We start from the raw sequence: 17,524 nt of genomic DNA on the forward strand, positions 1-17,524 counted from the left end.
TCCCTATAACAAAAGATATATGGTCATGCATAACGTTTCACTCTGGCCAGTACTCACCCCCTCCTGGCTGCTGTTGGGCTCTCAACTGCCCATCAAGGTCCAGGTAGGCCACCACCATTATGCGGGCCATTAGGGGCGGTCAGAGTCTGGCGTGTGCCCCTTCTACCTGGGGAGGACAGCCCCAGATGGACCTCCAAGATCTTACGGGTCCAGCATCTCAGGTCCTCTCACCTTTTTCTAGAGTGAACACTGCGCCGACAAGGAACCCCAGGTTCCGCACCTTTGGGGCATTGGCTTTCCACACGTACACCCGATGGGCGTTGACCTGTATGGATGCAAAAGATGAAGAAACTGAGTAGACATGCGAGATATAGGCTATCTGCTAGGGTGACACAGAGATAGTAGGCAGCTAGCATAACCATCACTCAATAGTCCACACACTCCATGTAGCAGGCACAAAACAGCATAACTACACACTTTTTAAGTCACCTTAGGACTACCCTCACTCATGATTATGCCTTTACTGACTAGACAAGCCCACTCATATTACGTAGCCTTGGGCCACATAAAATGTGTACTGAAATGAGTAATCATGTTACACAGCACAGCATTGTGTCCTCCTGAAGGGTACAGTACCAGTGCATCAATGGACAACCACCTGAACAGTCTGGACAAAAGACTTTATTCATACAGTCCAAGTCATCACTACTACTATTGCATTAACAACATTCCAAAGTTTTGGTCACAATGAAAGGGCTGGCATGTGAGTCACTGAGAGTTCCCACTCTGAGGATCGGTGGCCATGTGATTTACTCATTTGGACATCATACTGCAAATGCATGTGTTTGTGTGGGAAGTCCTGTCATCACAGAACACACCCTATGCCAAATGTGGAAGTGTGTATGGGAGGTCATCAACATTTCCTTTTGTACAAACTGCATGTTTGCTCATTCTTACACAGCTGGTGATGCACTTCTGAAGTCTCTGCAGATGTAACCAACTATACGCAGTGTACATGTTTCACATGAGCAATGTTTGTGTTCAATGCTAGCATCAGTCATAGAAAAGTAAAATACCAGACAAGTGGGAGTAAGGGGCCTGTTCTAAGGCAATGACTCACAGTGACAATATGGCTCCAGGGACAGTAGTCCTAGGTCTGGGGATGTCATCATGCACCATACCAACTGTAGTACTACTTAGTGCATTCAGGCCAACTAATGGTCCTGTGACACTAATTTAGGCTACATCTGAGGATCAGCAGATCTACAGGGAGAGTACTCTGTGCATCCGTTCAATAGCCACATTATCTCAGCTACAGCCTGGGCCATGGACCATACAGTGCACAACTCATTGTCAGGGTTTACTCTCTACAGGCTGAGCATACTGTTCTCACATTTCCATCATATGCCCACATATTGTATACCTAACATTACATCTTGGGACCATCCTATATATGACATGACCGTTGGCGGTCACTCTGAAGGGATCTGTGAGGTGTTGGTAACTCCCAGACAACAGTTTGGTGAGCTGTCATGAGTGTTGAGTGATATGTGGGACTGTACACACATCTCACATAATCCTCACATGCTACTTACTGGAAACATACAAAAGTTAGGGTGTGAGGCCTATACATTTGAAAGCATATCTGTTGTTAACTGAATAGCAAATTCATCATAGGCAACATTAAATATATACATGCATAGATAAGTGTATGCAACCAGTGTAGGATTAAGGACTGATTACAAATCAATATGGTGATGAGAAGTCCACAAAATACAGGGCCACATGAACCATGACATTATTGTCCTATGTAGGGTCCACACTATCTGACTTACAAAACGTTGATGTCAGTCTGGTACTCTGAGCCACATTGTGGCTTATGCGATTGATATTTTTGTTGCACAGTACAGACTGAATTAGCAGTACTCATCTACTCCTCTGGTGATCCATAGAGCCGGCGATATAGGGGAAGGACCTCCTTCACCAGGGTCTCCAGCTCCTCAGCAGTAAATGCATGGCCCCTGCTCCCTCAACAGCATGCCATTACAGCTCCCACAGTTGGCAAACAGCAGCTGTCAATGAGGAGGCGGTATAAGCATCAGTGTCTGAAGGCAAGTGATGAGATTTTCAAACCACAATGAACACGGACACCACATAGGTGGTCTTCTGTGTAAACAGCCACAGCCATTTGCGCGCTGCGGTCATATAATCCAATGTTAAACTATGGCTGTGACCGCTGTAGGGGTGGCCACCGACAGCATGGTTTAAATCACCCAACGGTCGGTGAATCAGCATGTCCTATTAGCAAAGTCAGACATCCACATAGGCGGTCTCCTATGCAGATAGACACAGCCCTTGGACTGCTTCGTCACGTTATCCAATATTAGCCTATGGCTGTGAGTGCCATGGAGGAAGTTGCCTATGACATGGTTTGAATCAGCCGACGGCCGGTGATTCAGCATGTCACATTTTAAAGTGTTGAAAACCACATAGAAAACGATCTTCTAAGTGCGTCTCCACCAGTATAAATATGTTGAAACATGTCACCTGTTGTATGACACCATTCCTCTGCCTATACTAATACTCAAATGTCAGTGTTGCACATTACTGTGATGAACACATGATAACCATGGTGCACTGTACACCTGTAGTGATGGTAGTTATGTGTGCAATGCTTACTCCACAACATGACATTGTCCACCATACAAATGTCTTTTCTGTAGAGTGCAGATTGGGGTTGATAGGTGGAAGTTGCAGTAATGGCAATCAATCAGATTCATCCGATTGACTCTTGTGTTTATCTGGTAAGTCAATGTAAATATTTAGGCTGTCTTCTGCTTGAAATGGCCTCCCACACAACGGTGGTCACTTGTGGGAATGTATCATCCAGATAATTGTCAGATATCTCTTTCACTTTCCTTATCCAAGAAGTTGCTATGTATGTTGATGTGTGTCATACAATTATGATGTGAATTGATGTGTTCCACTGATATATTCTGGTATGTGTGGTCACATGACTTTTGGGTGTGTCTTGGTTAATGTCAGTGTGAACACTGTGACCAATATCCATATGTCTGTACACTCCACATATAGGTACCCTGGCAGATAGAGGAGACATCAGCTTCCAATATAACAGCCATTTCCAGACCTTCAAACTATGGAAGAAAGAGATGTCATCAGGAAGTTTTGTCTCAATATGCAGACAATACAAGATTTATGTGACCAGTTGGAGATACATTTATGTCCTCGTAGAAACTATCCCACATCTATGCTACCAATGGTGAAACACATGGCAGCACTGCATCCTGGCCAAAGGCTCCTTTCAGTATAAAGTGGCTATGTCTGGTGGATTGTCACAACCTATGTTCAGTGGTGTACTACTTAATGTGCTTTCAGTGATGACACATGGGCAGCTACATTCCTATCCCCAGACGTGAATATTTGGCCAATGTGAAGGGTGAATTTTATGGATTTGGTCGCATCTCACATGTGGTTGGAGCTATTGATGGCACACATATTGCCTTGGTACTGCTGCAACTCAGAGAATAGGTGTATGGGAAGCGGAATCTCTCCCGTTCTTTCAATGTGCAACTGGTTTATTTAGTGGATTTATACAACTCACACGTAGGTGCCAGAGTCCCAGGATCTGTCCATGACTCCTTCGTACTGCAGAATAGCATCATACCTCACCTGATGTGACATCTAATAACAGAGAAGGCCTGGCTTGTTGGTGAGTAGGAAGTGTCCAACCTTTGTGTGTGATGTCAGGTAGTATCGTCTGAAAGGGTGTGTCATTATTTAACATATGTGTGTCTTCCATCTAGGAGACTCAGCGTATCCCAACTGCCCATGATTGTTGACACTGCTGAGGAGTCGGACAACACCAATGGAAGTCCGCTTCAATGAAGCCCATGAAAGAACACACCAGCCAATGGAGCTGGCTTTTTGGCTCCTGAAGGCCAGATTCAGATGTCTGGACAGGACTGGGAGTGCTCTGCTCTAATCACACGCGATGGTGTGTGAGATCACTTGGTCTGCTGCATGCTCCACAACCTCACATAGAACATCCCTCTCATCGCAGAGGATGGAGACCAGCAGCAGTCACCTGGTGAGGATCCTGAAATACCAAATGATGATCATAGTGTTGAAGAGGAAGTGAAATGAGTCAAGAGCTCATCAACAACTTCTTCTCATGAGTGTTTGTATGCTATGAGGTGTCATGACTTTGAATGTTACAATGACTGTTCTTGTGGTGCTGTAAGGAGGATGTTCATGGATACATGTTAGGTATGTACAGCTGTGGCAAACTCTGTGCACAGCTGTTTGTGGAGGAAGGTCTTGACACTTGCATAAGTTGTTGATTTTGCTTTGTGTAGGTGACATTTTCTCATGTACTGTGTGCTCCAGAAGTTAACTGTGATTGTTGTCATATGTATGGCTTCATAGTTAATCTCTATGTATTGGTCTGTTGTAGGTACATTCACCATGTCATCTTTATTTGGGCATTTTAGATTTGTGACATCAGCAGGTATATGATACTACTTTGAAGTATGAAATGGACATGAATTGCTCTTTGGAATGGTTGGCACAGATTTTGTGTGTACTACTCCAGAGCCAAGCCAGCTTGTGCAGCGATGGGATGGAAGTTGGTAAGACTCCATTGGACTTGTTCCCTGTCGTGTGGTGGTCCTATTGCAATATGTATGTCCTCATGTTCTCCAACACAATGTAGTTGTTGGGCCAAATCATGCTTGTGTCCCTTAACATTGGCACTCATCCTTAATGTGTATGAACCTAATGTAGCTGTTGATGTGTCTTATCATTGTATGCCAGAGTGCTTGTGGCACACCACTTATATATGTTTGTGACAGTCCACCAGATGCAGCAAGACTGGATTGGAATGTACCTGTGATCAGAAATTGTTGTATTGCCACGTTTTGGTTTCTTGTTTTCAATGATGTGGGATACCTTTTGTGAGGTTGTGGATGTGGCTCCAGCTGATTCAATGAACCAATTGTCATTTGCCAAATCTGTCATTGTCTGATGTGTCTTCTCTGACCATGTTGTTGAGGTCTGTACATGACATTTGAGGACACTGACACAGATCATTCAGTGATGTAATATTTAGATCTGTTTTTGACATTATGCCTGCGTAACATTAGAACTATGGAATAAAGATGTCATGAAACTGGACACTTGTATGTCTGTGTTGGGGTGACATGGTTGTGATACCCGGTTTCACATTGTCTACATTCCACATGTCCATGCTTACACAAGTAGCTTCTTCTTACATGTGGTACTTTACAAGGGGATAATTCCATAACTTGCTACAAGTGAATGATACTACATCAGGTGATGATTTTGTGACAAGTAAATTTGTTGGAGTGCACACTGTGCAAAAAAAGCAAACAGTATACAGACAAATGGTGGCACAAAGGAGTGTAGTAGTCAGGGTTGGTGGATGAAACCATTGTTGTAGGAACCACAGTGTATGAAGTCCAAAGTCTAGCATACGCCTCCTATTAGAAATCGAAACGTATACAGAAATAGTCAAGAAAGTAAATGACTTGCACACAAAGGAGTACATCATTTCCGATGTCTCTTCCTGGCGGTGATGTGTGCCTTGCCATCCGAACACCCTGGATTGTTTCTTAGAAGTCCCAGCCCACGATGGTTCCTGGGGGATTCGCAGCTGCAGGTAAGGGGTGTTTGAGGAGTCTTCTGATGACAGGGCATCTTCCCTTTGGTTGCCACAGATGTAGATGGACCACAGGAAGGGGTAGGTGGTGGGGGGAAAGCCCGGCAGTGTGGTGTTAATGTCCCTCATCGCCCCTAAAAGCTGGTCCATGTTGACATTGTGGGTGTCCAGCCTTTGGTCTGCAGCTGCTCGTGTACCTGGCCCATCACTACTTGGTAGCCCTCATAGGCTCCAGTACTCACATGATGTTGGCTTAGGCATCAGTGGCACCAGTGGCCTCACTTTGCGGGCCCACAGTTACCCTCCCACCAACTCTGCTCCCACAGGCCTGTGACCTTGGGTCAGCATGCTCCCTCCGACTGGCTCCTCCATCCTCAGGGAGAGTGTTGTCAATCCTCACCTCCAGAAGTGTGACTAGGGTACAAGAGATGTTGCTACCCATGCACAAAAGCGGTGGAGGTTGAAGTTGTTAATTATCCCTGTTGTGTTTGACTCGTTTGCAAAACATTGGGAGACATCCATTATATGAAGGGGCTTTGGCCTAATCATTTGCTATACTGATATGCTTTATGTTACCATGAGTGATGGACATGGCATCTCCCAATAACTTGAAGCCATGACAGTGTAGGCGTTACATGTGTATTAGTAAATTCCAAGTCCTAGGTGTGTACAATACAGGCATACACAAAACTTGGTAATAGATTTAGCATTGGTAATCATGTGTGCTGTGCATTGTCAATGGATCACCAGCCATTTCAAATCAGCTGGGTTACCTTCATGCTTACTGATATTTCAGGTGCACACTGATGGCCTCATTCTTTTTCATGTATGGAGACATGGGAAAGTCCAGGTTGAGTAGGCAGGCATGTGCCTGAGCAGAGCATTGTGTATAAGGTACTCAGTCCACATGACATGGGGATCAGTGGTGACATGGCTGAGAAGTGAGTAGAACAAGCAACAGTGGTGGCTCTTGTTCAGAGTTTGAGGTTCAGGGCCTCGTGGTAGCTGTATTCATTTCAATCTCTCTCACCCCACACTTGACCAATGGCAAACTACCTGAGAGGTGAGCCTCAGTAGTCACATGGCTGACAAGTGAGTAAGGGCAAACCCACTGGTGCCTCCTGTTAAGTATTCAAGAAACACGGTCTCATGGTAGCTGTAGTCATTTTAATCTCTCCTATGCAACACTTGACCAATGGCTAACTGCCTGTGAGGTGAACCTCGGTAGTCACATGGCTGACAAGTGAGTAAGGACAAACAACACTGCTGCCTCCTGTTCAGAGTTAGAGGTAGCTGGCCTCTTGGTAGCTGTAGTCATTTCAATCCCTCCTCCCCACACTTGACCAATGGCTAACTGCATGTCAGGTGAACCTCAGTGGTCACATGGCTGACAAGTGAGTAAAAACAAAAGGCACTGGTTTGTCCTGTTAAGTGTTCAAGCAACAGGGCCTCATGGTAGTTGTAGTCCCTTCAATTTTGACACTAGCAAAACTGATTTGTGTTACATAGCTGTTAACAAATGCATTTGTGGTGGGCCATACTATTAGACATTTTCACATATAATAGCTTCAGGGAAGATGATTTGATGGTAATGCACTTACAGACACCTTTAGCACATGTGGAATGTAATGAAGGTTTATACATGTGAATTTATGTGCAGGAATACTGATTGTAACTGCCAATCACACATCTATGATACTTTGACTATTGCACACAGAATAAGCGGATGAGAAACACAATAGCAAGAGGTGAGATGTGTGCAAACTGAAAATTGATATGTTTATTATTATTAATAATATTGTTACTTATAAAGCACGAGAAATCACCTTGAAAGGGTCTCTAGGCACTGCGGCATATCTTCAGATTTGGGCTACAGACTAAGGTGTTCGGAGTAGTGGACTAATATATCCATGTTTTAGGAGTTTTTTTAAACAGTCTGTGGTCGGTATTAACACAAATATGTATTGGCAGCTAATTCCAATTTTGAGGGGCTAGGTACGAGAATGATCTGCAGTATGGATGCGGTGAGTGTGTAACAGACAATACCCACAAGACCTAAGACTCCTGGTGAGGGCATACCAATTGATTTTTTTCTATAAATACGAGGTCCATTCCCATAAAGGGATTTAAGGAACAAACAGAGAAAATGAAACCGTTATTGCTTTTTTATGGACAACAAGTGAAGGCTTCTTAGAATGGGTTCTGAAAGTGATAGAGGTGTACGGTGACAAACTAGGCATGCTATTGGATTTTGGACCACCTGAAGTTTTGAAAACAATCCTTCATTCATAGAAGCCATTTACGCATTCCCATAGGCCAGGTGACTAATTCTAACGGCCTAGACTAGGGATTTTCTTGATTGACGTGGTAACCACTGAAAAACTTTTCTTAAAAGGCACATAATACCAAAACATCTGCCCATGATGTAGTTTACATGTTCCTTCATCAACAGATGCTCATCTACCATGATTCCCCGGTTTCTCACCACTGGCTTAGGAGTTGGAGCAATGCCTAAACTAGAAGACCCCCAGTCATCTGATTAGATCAAGTGGGCCTTCTCAAACAGTACAACCTCTCTTTTGCTTGCATTAAGCTGCATCCACGTGGTGATATGACCCATGCAGTCTCGAAATCTAAAGTAGACTCCAGATTTGGTCCCATTGTGATGACAAACTGAGTGTAATCTGCGTAGGAAATGACCTTGAACCCATATGATTTTATCACTTGTGTGAGGGTGCCACAAAGATGTTAGAAAGAGTGGGTCTTAATGCAGATCCCTGTGGCACTTCAATTTCCAAGGATATGTTTGGGAGACAAAGGACTCTAACTGCATTGTGTGATTTCGACCACTCAAACAGTTCTTTAGCCAGCCCAAGGCTTTCCCGCCACCACCAATCTCTTCCAGTCTTTAATTAAGACTGCGTGGGAGATGGTGTTGAAAGCTGCTGATAGAGCCAATAAAAACAACATTGCTGTGTGTCCATCGTCAAAGGGAAAGTCTTATATTGTCTAAGACCTTTACCAGTGCCATCTCCATGCTATGCAATGCACAGAAACCTGACTGGGATGGGTCAAGCAGATAGCGGCTTTCTAAGAATTCCATCAGCTCTGTGTTCACCAATGTTTCCATGACTTTCCCCCACAAAAGGAAGCAGAGAAATAGGTCCAACATTTCCCAGTTCTCTAGGATCTGCAGTAGGCTTTCTAAGAATGGGACTAACCCTGGCTGATTTCCATTTGCCTTGAACTGAATACAGATTCAACAAGTGCTTGAACAGGTCAGCAAGACCATGAAAAAGGTCATGTGCCAGAGTGGATATAATATACAGAGGTGCAAAGTCTTCTGGAGATCTAACTCTGTTTATCAGGGCACTATCTTCATCTTGCGTCTCCGTAGTAAACTACTCCAGCAGCACTGGGCAAGCAATTCCCTCCATAATATGCTCCATTTCACTTTGTGTGTGCTCTCATTTGCAAAGGTATTATAGATTTTGGTAATTTTTTCATCTAATAGATTCACCATATCTTCTACCCAGGCTTATGAGGCATGGATAGATGCCTCACAAGACTTGGGATTTGTAAATTCTGTAATAATCTTAAACATTTCATTTGTGAATTAGCTGCATTATCAATTCTATCTAAAATATGCGATTTCTCGGCAGCTTTGATGTTGTCAAGATAGAGTCTGAAGGCCCTTTTATAGGTCAATCTGTCTTTGTTCTTTTTTTAAGGTTCCATTTAAGTTCCAGTTTCCTACAAGCAGAATTTTAGTCTTCAAAGAATCTGAAAACCATGGTGCCAGCACGATCTTATGCTTACTCATATTGACAAGGGCCATCTTATCTAATGTTCGAAAGATGGCATTCTCTAAAGCTACAAAGGCCTTACCAAGATTGGTATGATCGTTAAGGAGGGAAGACAAAAATATGAGGTGAAAGTGGCTAGGTGCAGAGCCATTATGTCAGGAGTGACTCTTGCTTGGAAGTGGAATTTGATGGCATAATTATCTGACCATACCTGTGGGGAGGGAGGGTCAGCCCTAATATTTGGTTTATTAGAGAACAGTAGGTTCAAAATTGACTTGCTATATGAGTTGGTCCCATTACCTTTTGGCGCAGGCCTAAATATTCTAAATCCGTGATTAAACAAGTGGTATCATGGTCTGAGGTTTGTTATGCGTGGTAATTGAAGTCTCCCACTAGCAGCAAGTTATCTGCGGCAAAGGATTCGGGGGCTAGGCAGTCCATCAATTTATTGCTGAAGCCACGTTTTTACCCTGGGGGTCTGTATAAAAGTGTACCTTTCCATGTGCCTTTCCCAGGTGCTTCCAGTCTAAGAATACAGATTTCTACAGACTTTTATCTGATTGCGAGAAGCTATTGCAATACCCTCATCTCTTTATTTTCCTCTGTCCTGCCTAATTAATTTGTAGTCAGAGTGAAGGGCCAGTGAACTATGATGATGATGCATTTATAAAGCGCTTCTCATACCCTGAGGTGTCAAGGCGCTACCTTCAGATAGACAGAGCTAGATGGAATGGTTAAGACTCACCCTTTAAGAAGCCAGGTTTTTAGGCCCTTTCTGAATTTCAGCAGATTATTTTATTTTTTTAATGAAATTGGCAGGGAGTTCCAGAGTTTTACCGTGGTGGCAGAAAAACTCCTGCTACCCCAGTTCACCTTGCACACTCTAGGGACAACAAGGTTGCCATGCTCAGCTGATCTAAGAGATCTTGCCAGGGTCCATGGCTCCGGGAAAAAATGATTCTGAAAGGCTGTCTGAATCGATCATTGTACTGCCTCGTTTGGAAGCCAAGTCCATAGAGCTGTACAAATCGGCTCTGGAAAGGCTTGACCTATCTCAGTGCCTTTCGGAACCGATTCAGTCAGCCCTACCGGTTTCCAGGCATCGTACTTGGTCGTTCGGAACAAGTCGGTCAGAAACAAGGGCTACGGATCGGATTCTGCCTACCCAAATCCGATTCGGAGCCCTTCCGACCAACATCGGAATTGACCCCAAAGACGTGACAGGTAGTCTTAATAAACTGCCCTATCATACGATAAACCAAAGTGCCTTGAATCATATCAATTTAAAGTATGTTGTATCTTTCAAGCCTTTTTCCAGTGGGATAGTGTGTTAGAAAATCTGGGAATAACCATCCAAGGTCCCATTTCCGTATCCCAACCATTGAGTAGAGTCTGAAAATAATTTGGGCAATAAAATATGGCCAGAGAGAGGGGAGCGACAATCCACTTTGATTACATGGGAGCTGTAAATACCATTTGGCACAAAGAGGTTTTTTATATTGCCATTTGAATTTTTGTCGACTTGAGTCAACCCTTTTGCCTAATAACTTTGATGACAAAAAGCAGAATAGACTGAAATAGGTACAGCAAATGGGGTACAAATACCATTCTGATAACACAACATCTATCTATTAGGCCTAGATGTAATTTACCCCACTTTCTAAAGGTCTCAAGTGCAGTTGAATATAGAGCTTCATATTTGAGATCGATAATTACCTAAGGTATCACCTAAAATATTTAAAGAAATTTGCCCCCATAGATACGTTACAGAGGTTACAAAGCGAGATAATATCTGTTAATATCTACATCTTTTTGATGATCAATTTATTATCCGAAACTTGCCAAAAGTCTGCAGCTGTATTCTTCATTGATGAAAGGTCAGTGACTGGAAAGAACGTCAGTATGGCTATGTCATACATATAGGCTAAAACTTTAACTTCATGTGTTTGCAGGCGTAGAGACAAAATCGAGGTTGATACATTTTGAACCTGCAATGGTGAGCAAATAATTGGGGGACCACTTGCACCTTTGTTTGTATAGCACTTGATAGACTGTCCGTATAGACCACTTGCACTGAGAGTGACTTGAATAGGGCTTTGATACACATTGAAAGTGACTACTAAAGCCATCATCAGGGGACCCTATTGAATGCTTTTTCAGCATCCAACAGGATCATCCCGGCAGGACCATTCAATACCCTTGATACCTCAAGGGTAGTTATGACTAAGTTATATGAGAGCTGGTATACTGTGATGGAATAAATCTGTGCTGCATCGAATCCACTAAAGCAGTGATAACCGAGGCACGGCAGTTTGTGAGTATCTGAGTATATATTTTGTAATCATAGATGATTATTGATAATAATTTGTAAGAGCCAGTGCTAGAGGGATCTTTATTATTCTTGGCAAAAATCACTATATATGTTTCCCTTTAAAAAAAGGTATGGATTTTGCAAATTGCTGGAGAATTCCAGCATCATTGGAATGACGACATTAGAATAAGCTTTATAAAACTCTAACGGAATTGGCTCAGGACCAGTGGACTTACAAACAGCAAGCTTAAATATGGACTTTCTCTATCTCTGCTTGTGTGATCGCTGTATCTAAAATGTCTATATAGTAGGAGATTTGTATGATGTCACCAATTGGGGCATTTAAAACTATCACATTTTAGCAAGTGACAATTTGTTTGGGCATATTTCCTTTATGTGAAATCACTTTCCTACGTGCAAGAGCTTATGGGAGCTTTGTTGGTCATTCATGTCGCAAATGGGCTTGCATTTTGTTTTTTCCCTGATGAAGACCTCAGTGGATGCGTCTAGCCGCACACATTGATTAGGAGGTTGAAATGTTGACCCTTTACAGAATACAGCTTATACTATTAGCTCCTGGATGAGAGAAAGTGAATGTCAGTGTCCTCACTGAAATGGGGTATGGTTAAGCAAATCGTAGCCAAGCTTCTGGAAAAACCTTGTGTATTCTTATTTACGGACTAGCTATATTAACTTCAGCACTGTTTTTTGCACAGCACAAGCACTTTCTTTGTCACCCTTGCACAAGCACATCTTGTTTCAAATTTCTTACACTGTTATTGAAAGATTTTTTTGAATTGAATGGACACTATATCTTGCAGATATTTTGAAAAGAAATAATGAGCCTTGTGATTATTAATTTAAAGTAATATGTGTGAGTGAGGATCATTGTATAACCTCTCCTAGAATGCATAAGTGTTGAATTAATTCCAACAGAACAGTATATGATTATACTGATTCTGTACCCATGTTCTGGGAATATAGTGTTTCCCCCTTCAGTTATTACGTCTGATCTCAGCCTTCTGGCAGGTCCTATCTCAGATCCTTTTGTTTAGTATCATATGCGCAATGGATAGCCCTTCAAACAAGTATGACACAATGTTGGAGAGGGCTGGTTAGTGACCCCGAGTGAATACTCAGTTTTGAGTTGAAGCTTCAAACGAAGCTGCTCATTTACCATTCACTCTCTTCTCCCTAGCTGAATGGCATATTTCAAGGTCTGGGCCAGAACATAGGCTTTGAATGCCTCCCACACAACTGTAGGCTCTGGTGAGCCGGCATTATTACAAATAAATTAATCTAGACAATTCCAGAAACAGCTTCCTGCCAAATGTCCACAATTGAGGTGGACAATTATTCATAAGATTAACTGTTTTAAGATGAAGAGACAGAGTGTTGTTGCCTGAGATAATCCTAGGATTAGAATGAGCCTTTTAGCTCATTGATAGAGGTTAGTTCAAAACCCTCGGGGTCCCAAACTGCTTCATCATCTTTCATAGATCTACTATCCACCAAAACATTGCACTGCCATCATCATCCAAGCGCAGAGGAGCCGCTGATTCAATTTGAGCTGTTCTGCCTCTCTACTCTGCCCTCTTTCTTTGGGTCTCGGCCTTTAAATTTTCCTAAGACCTATGTGTTGGTGCAAGATGGCAGTGAGGGACTGATTCTCTCCACGTCATCACTAAGGCTGCTGACAGACTCTGGCAAACACTATAGGGTTGAAAGTTTGTGTAGCCCATGAGGAGAATGCTTATTTAAATGAAGGTTAACAAAGCTCACAAGTGATATGTGGCTACCCGTAAATGTGAGAAATATTAAGCTAGGTACTTACGGCTCTCTTGGTGGTTCTGTTCAATGTCTGGTACTCTTCATTTTCCTGTCCAAAAATGCTGAGGTTTCAAGAGGTGCTTACCTCGTCAACGTCCGTTTCCAGGCAGGGTGGTATCATACACTGATGCTGGACCTGAGTCGGGATGCATTGCAGGTCTAGGAGTGTTGCCTTGGCTACGCCAGATGACAGGGAGAGCCTGTGGATGTGCAGACTCAGACAAGCAGGGCTTTTTCCGAGATTGGATTTGATGAGAGGGTGTCAAAGGTGCCCAAAACTGAAATACAATCAAACCAAGTGGAACAGCCAAGGAGCCTAATGACCAAGAGGAGCTGTGTAGAGAAGCACAGCAGCAACATTGACTACAGCAGTAGCGGCAAGAGAGGTCACTGCTGTGGCGAATTTAGGAGAGCAATGCAAGCTCAATAAAGGGGAGCACTGAACTGACTCGGGTAAAGTCAAGACTGTATCATGGCTACAAGTCATGACTACAATCCTACTGATAATTGTGGTCAGACTGACTCTCCTGCAGGCCCTCTTCAAAAGAGTTTGGTTAATCTTTTAGGCCCTCAGGAGGTGGGGGCAAAAGCACTAGTTGTATCCTCAGTGGAGCCAGTTAGAATTGATTTGTCTTCTGTCCAGGGCACTGGAGAAGCTGAATTGCTGCATAATGGTGTACCAGTCATCAAGGAACCCCTGAAGGCCAAGTTGGAGCCACTACCCTCCTGCAGTTATATGGGGGTTGCTGAAAACTCTGAATGTGCGTAGCAGATCTACAATAGTACATGGTCTAGCTGCTAGTGCTGGAGATAATACGCAGGTGCAGACTGCACAATTATCTAGCAGTGACCCAGGTTGGGATGTGCTACCTAGAATTGAGCAACCTGGCAAGGATGGTAGAAACCAGCAATCTTCTTGCCTCTTGGTTGATGTTACAGCTGATATTTTACCAGCACAGGCACCTGCCCACTTAGACTGCTTGGATGGCTTGAATGTAGGGGGGCATGGGATACGTGAGACTCTAGATGCTTTCCTTTCATTATCAATCTTATCAGCGGTCGGCAGGCTCTTATGCACCTTAGAATCAGAATTAGAGTATGTCGGCGACACTGATCCAGTGAAGGAACCAGCTAGAGTTACAAAGAGCATTAGACAACTATGACAGATGAAGACAATGTAAACAATATTTTTAACAAAATATTTATGTGCCTTGTCAATTTTGAACATTATATTTTCTCATAGAACTGACCTTAGACAAGAAATTAGGGTTCAATGAGGAACAAAAGCTAGGATGCCCCCTGCCCGCTTTCTTTTCAATCTTTATATAGAACCCTACGCTTGCAAATTCGTGAGATTCAATAAATAATAACCTTTGAATTCAACAATACGGTAAGAAGGTGATTTTATAAGGAATATATGACGTTACACCGCAAACAATTACAACGCATGCTTTTACAACGCGGTTTTTACATCGCAACTACCATTACATCGCAGGATTTTACAACGCATGCCATTACAAAGCATTTTTTAAAACTACCATTACAACGCATTCCATTACAACGCATACCATTACAACACATAATACTTTTAGGGCAACAGTAGGGTAAGTGTTGGATAGTGTAAGGGTAAAAATTACCATTCCCACTCCAGTGAGTGCAACAGTAAGTGTTGGATAGTGTAGGGGTAAACATTACTAATCCCACTCCAGTGATTGCAACAGTAGGAAAAGTGTTGGATAGTGTAGGGGTAAAAATTATTATTCCCATCTACCCAAAAACACATACCCACCCTAAAAGTAAAATATCTCTATTACTTACCTCATAATGCCTTGTAATGTCATGAGTTGTAATGGTATGCGTTGTAATGGCATGGGTTGTAGCGACATGCGTTGTAATGGCTGCATTGTAATGGCATACGATGTAAAGGCAGTTGCATTGTAACAGCAGCGTTGTAAAAGCAGTGCGATGTAATGACTGGGTTGTAATGGATGTTTCCCTTTTATAAGCTGACCAAGTATTACAAAGCTGAAATTCACCATGGATAGTTTATTTGTTCTTTGCCATATTGGAATACAAAGGGGGTGGGGACGTGGCCTACTGACTATAGATGACAATGAAAAATGTCCTAGCTATCGTAACAGAAAGTTTCAATTCTATTAAGGACTCGGAGGCGAGGATTATGCTATTCTTTCTTCACTTTATTGCGTAGCAGCCATTTAAAGTCAGCAGTAAAAAACAACCATTCCCATGGAATATTGGGAATAACAAGGTTTATACAATAGAGTGTCCATGGATAGAGTGTCCCAGTCTCTCCACCAATCCTAAGGCTCCAGTCCCTTCATAGTCCTCTGTTGCTATCTATTCCCCCTCTTTCTTCGCTGCTTGCAGCCAGATAAGTGTGGTTTTCTTTACCTCTGTTAGTGTGTTTTTCTAGAAGGTTCTTTAGCCTCTCATTTGTTTTATATGCCTTTGTGGCGAGTGTTGTTCTCATTTGTATGCTAATGTGTGCCTCGTTTATGCTGTTGCCATTTGCATGCTAACGCACATTTACGGTTTCGTTGGCCTTCCGCGTTCATGATAACTCAGGCTTTCATGTTTGTGATGCTGAGGCGAGTACCCGCGTACCTCTCAATGCGTCACCCCCGGTTTTGTTTTCTTTTCATCTGTTCTCAGGCTTTTCCTGTGGGAAACCTTTTTCGAGTCATCCGGTACTCGGTTGACCTGACCCGGCCGTGGGAGCGCCTGAGCTCCCTCATGGCCGCGGACTTTGGTGCTGGGCTCGGCGGTGCGCTCCTCCGGCCCCCAGAGGGCACCTGTGATTATCCTCAACCCGCGGCGCGTGGCCTTCGGATTCCGCGCATTCCGTGCATTCCAGCACCAGAGCGTGCCTGATACGCCCGCTTCTTCTCGGGTCAAATTGCTGCTATTAGGCAGTTTGTCAAAGCGCATTACGCCCCTGTTACACCTGTTCCAATGAGTCTGTTGTTACTGCCATTAGGCAGAGTTTTACTTTCTTTTGCCCCAGGGGTCCGCATCTTAGGCCCAATTACGCTCCATTTGGAGGCAGTAGAGCAATCTCTTCTTGAACTGTAGGGACCTTCTTCAGGCAGGAAGCCCTGTCAATTCTCGCACCAGGGCTGCAGGGTCCCGGGCTTCCAGCCCATCTATTCGCGAGCCTTGCCCACCAAAGTAGAGGCTGACACCCACCCCTCCATAGTTTTGACGCAACCCGTCTCACCCCATATTATACAACTTACCTGGTGTAGGGTGATATTCTCTCCAGTGCTTTCCCTAGTGCTACCATTAAATAAGGAGATGTGTGTGCGCTGACTGACACGGTACCATTTTATGGTTAAAGGTAAGTTTCATATTCAACTAGCAACTATATTATAAATGAATTAGTAGGAAGATGAATTATGAAGTCATGACAGGACATTATTGCTGTTGCAAAGTCATCCTGTGCCCTGGGCACCCCCCAACATTTTGCTGACTGATACTGGTGGTAACTGACTCTGACTGACCCTGGACTCTGCCTAGCCAGGCCCAGGGCCAGTGTTATGCTGAAAAAACCACATTAGAATACCGTTAAAACACCTACATACACTAGGGTACACAATGGTCTCCCCTAGGTATCCCAGGGGTGGGGGGTCAGGTATTTATAAAGTACACCCTTATAAAATGAGTTTTGATTTGCCTGGGTGAAGTGAAATTTCGCATTTCACTCCCCACATTGTGGTAAAGTGCTTCTCAAATTCGACTTTGATGCTAGGAGCACTGTGGAGGGAGAATGTGCAATATTTCTACAGATTCAGAACCCCTAAAGTCTCCCCTAGTTGCACATGGGGTGGGATTACTGTAGATATAAGGCAAGTACTTCTA

This window comes from Triturus cristatus, chromosome 8 (assembly GCF_964204655.1).
Source record: "Triturus cristatus chromosome 8, aTriCri1.1, whole genome shotgun sequence".
NCBI lineage: Eukaryota > Metazoa > Chordata > Amphibia > Caudata > Salamandridae > Triturus > Triturus cristatus.